At 34.7% G+C, this 3,887-nt stretch overlaps 1 long non-coding RNA gene across 1 annotated transcript; it reads left to right on the plus strand.

The window, feature by feature from the left end:
* The first annotated feature begins 819 nt into the window (after nt 1-819).
* LOC121735356 lies at nt 820-3,129 on the plus strand. The gene is made up of 3 exons (XR_006036841.1): nt 820-948; nt 2,657-2,701; nt 2,988-3,129. It is a non-coding gene; the product is annotated as an uncharacterized LOC121735356 (long non-coding RNA).
* Nucleotides 3,130-3,887: the final 758 nt, after the last annotated feature.

Below are 3,887 nucleotides of genomic sequence, written 5' to 3' on the forward strand. Positions count from 1 at the left end.
CAAAATCTTGCATTTTGGTAGCATATGCTTAGGATGCTTCTTATAAAACCAAAATCACTATATGTTTCCATATAAATTTCGAGGAGTTTCCTCGATTACTCATGGATCCCATCATCAGGTCACCACTTTTGTGAACATAGTACCAAATTGGAGTGAAACCTAATAAACACACAAACGGCGGAGTAATCATTGAACATACAAAAAAAAAAGCGGCCAAGTGTGAGTTGGACTCGCCCATGAAGGGTTCCGCAGCAGTAATAAGGTTTATTTTAATAAAATTAAAAGGTTTTTAATTTATTTTTATATTTCAGTTGATTTAATGAAAATTAATTTAAGGTTTACCGTATTTTATGACGTATAAAAAAACTACTTGCTAGATATCGTTCAAACCAAATTTCGTTGGTAGTTTTATAGCAATATACATCAAATATTATTTTTAGATTTATCATGTTTAGATTTATCACTTTAGAAGTTATATTTTTTCCATTTTTGTATCAAAATCTTACTGCGGCTTACAGACTACATCTACTTGCCAATTTTCAATAGTATAGCTATTATAGTTTCGGAGAAAAGTGGCTGTGACATACGGACGCACAGACAGGCAGACAGACAGACATGACGAATCTATAAGGGATCCGTTTTTGCAAGTTGGTTAAAAAGTAGTGTGTGCTACTGCCCTTAAACTTTTTTAAGGGCAGTAGCACACACTACTTTTTAACCAACGATTTTACCATGGTGAAATTTGTTCACCATGGTAAAATCGATAATACTTATCTAAATAAAATTCAATTATATCAATTTTGCTATGGTAAATGAAATGGAGGTTGTATATTGTATATAAAGAAAAAAATAAAGCATAAAATAATATTAAATACAATATTGCCAAGATGGTACGAGTACTAAGGAGTGTATTGCTAGTTGTTGTTATACTGGGTTTCATCGCGTCAAGTAAGTAAATGTCTGTACGTTACAACCACGGAATTGATTTGTGTTATTTGATCTACCTATATTATAATAATTATTTTTAACTTCTAGTTATTTCAATTGAATTTTGGTGACTAGCAGGTTAAGACCCAATTTCACCAACCTCTGTTTGTTAAATCCTAACAAGGCATTACTTAACGGACCTTGGAAAATTAAACAGACTGTTAAAATACTTATGTCCCACAGTAAAAATTTAACAGCGGATTAGTAAATGCAATGTTAAGTGAACAACGAGTGAACAACTATCAATTCGTTCATTCTTGTTATAAGGCGACGAAATTGCAATGTACAAGATTAATACGACATGTTTGCTGCAATGTGTCACTTTCTTCCTTATTAGTATAATAGTAGATAATGCGACCAAATTAAAATATCACTCACATACATTTGTTACGCTATAATAGTTCTTCTTAATTTACCAGGTTAATAATTATTATCTGTCAAAGCTGGAAACATGAATCATAATACAAACTTTTATTTACATATTTCGGTTTGGTAATTTTGATACAAGTTAGTATATTTGCAATGTCAAGGTAAATCCGATGGCTGAATTTTTGGCAAAGTGAAAATAAATAATTATTCATAACTATGAAAATAATTAATAATAAGGACGTAGCGGAAACATGGCGGAAAGTCTCAAAAGTCAAAACAGATTCTTTTATTGATATTGCATATTATTGTCTTTGAAAGTTGTTATTTTGACTCATATAACAGCCTGTTATATATTTAACGGACCTCCATAGCAGGAATTAAATATAACACCGTGTTAGGTGATTTAACATGACATTAGGGCATGGTGGAACGCTCGATAGCTCTAACAGGCCATTAACTGATTTAACAAGCCATTATTTATTTAACATTGCTTGATGAAACTGGGTCTTAGTGTTGCTAGTGCAGGCACCAAAGCCTCCCAAGACGTTTCAATGTTTAGCTGTAGTTTTATAGGTTACGCAAATGGAAGGGAAAGGCGCAGAGTTCATTTTTTAGACCAAAACAGACCAATAGCGTCCTCCTCCTGACATTGCTGGCTCGTGGCAGATATGTCGCCTGCACCCGTAGCATGGCTACAGTAGAAATACGAAAGTATAGACAAACAGCGGAGATAAACTGAAGGTGCCGTTCCGATCTTTACCGCGGCTAGCCGCGATCGACAAGAAATCAAATATAATGCCACTTTATGACATAGACTATAATAGTCCTAAAAATTCAAATAAAATCCTACTTTATGACGTATACTATAAATGGCCGCGGTAAAGATCGGAACGGCGCCTTCAGTTTACCTCCGCTATTTGTCTTAGATACTTTCGTATTACTACTGTAGCGGCTACAGTAGAAATACGAACGGGTGCAGCTGACGCCATTTTGGCAAGCGATCTCAAAGTTTTGCGTGGCCTATAACAGATGCAATTTGAATAAAATGAAAGTTATTATTATAAAACTTGATGACGCCCGAAACTTTGTTATGCCGATATTCGTTTATCCTGTGAGAACCGTACATTTTTCCTCAATAAAAGTATTCTAAATCCTTTCCCGGGACTAGCTAATATTTAAAATGTTAAATAAATAATTAAAATATGCAAAAAAAATCATTGTTATAATATTTTCTTGTAACTATTAAGTAATAAATGAGTCTAAATAAATAAATATGGATGATAAGCTATTATTATTGCAGGTAATGCTGATGCCACTAAGCCCAGCCAGCAAAATGAGCCCGCAGGTAAGGATAATAATATACGTAGACCTTTGTAATATAAGTCTGTAGGAAATAAGACAAGTAGGATTATGTAAGTTGTAATGAAAGTTTGGCTTTTCAATTTTGTAAGTAATAAAGTCATGTAAAGTGTGTATTTATGTAATAGCTTTGTCTTGTCTTTGCCCTCGTGAAGATTTTTGTTTAGATCATAGTCAAATTACCGTAGATCATAGTCAAGTTACATAGTAAACCTGATCAAATATACTTGTACTACTTTACTTTTTTATTTTAACTTAAGTAATTTTTTTAGGCAAAACAGGAGAGCTGGGAAAAAATGAAGACATGAGCGACGGAGACGTAGGCGGAAACCTTCCACCTGAGATCGTAAAGATTTTGCTCGGTGGTGGAAAATAATATTTATTTAACAAAAATATATTAATCACATATTAAAAGGCATGTTTGTATTTCCCGTTTGACGAAACACGTCTCGCAGGACCACTTGAAATGACAGTGGCAGCTCTAGGGCTCGCGCATCGTGGACTGTGTGAAGCCTCTCCTACAACAGAGCTGATCACAGCCATCCGTCCCGGCGGAGCCTACGTCGCACTGTTCCCAAGTTTTGTTGATTACAGAACCCTAAAGCGGAACCCCAACGAGCTGATTTTTTGTATATTGATAGGTTAATAGTTATTTGGGAGCACGGCAGTGCTCCAGCCAAGCTTTTTAGCAAAGGCACGGCCGTACCATACTTTTCTCGAAGTGGTTCGCGGCTATTTCACACCCCCTTTATCTTCGATGTTAACAAAACTAGGGATTTAGAATTTCGGTGACTAAGAGCAAGTATTAAAACTAGCTTAACCTCCAAATTACATAACATTTCGATAAATAGTTTAATAGTTACGGATGATCAAAGTTACTACATATTGTCACTCACTGACTGACAGATCATCAAAATTCTAAGGTACTTCTAGCAGACTTAGAACCTTGAAATTTGGCAACAAGGTAGGTCGTTATCCACAATGAAAGTAAAAATTATGAAACTGGCCAAATGCGAGTCGGACTGGCGTACATAGGGTTCCGTACCGTAAATTTGTATGGGAGCCCCCCTTAAATCACAAGTTTACGTACTTTTTATTACTTATTATTAAAGTTGAAATACAATTAAGTATTTTCTGAAATTTTCAAAAACCTTACTTTTACCATTATGGGT

The sequence above is a fragment of the Aricia agestis genome, chromosome 17 (genome assembly GCF_905147365.1).
Source record: "Aricia agestis chromosome 17, ilAriAges1.1, whole genome shotgun sequence".
Lineage (NCBI taxonomy): Eukaryota > Metazoa > Arthropoda > Insecta > Lepidoptera > Lycaenidae > Aricia > Aricia agestis.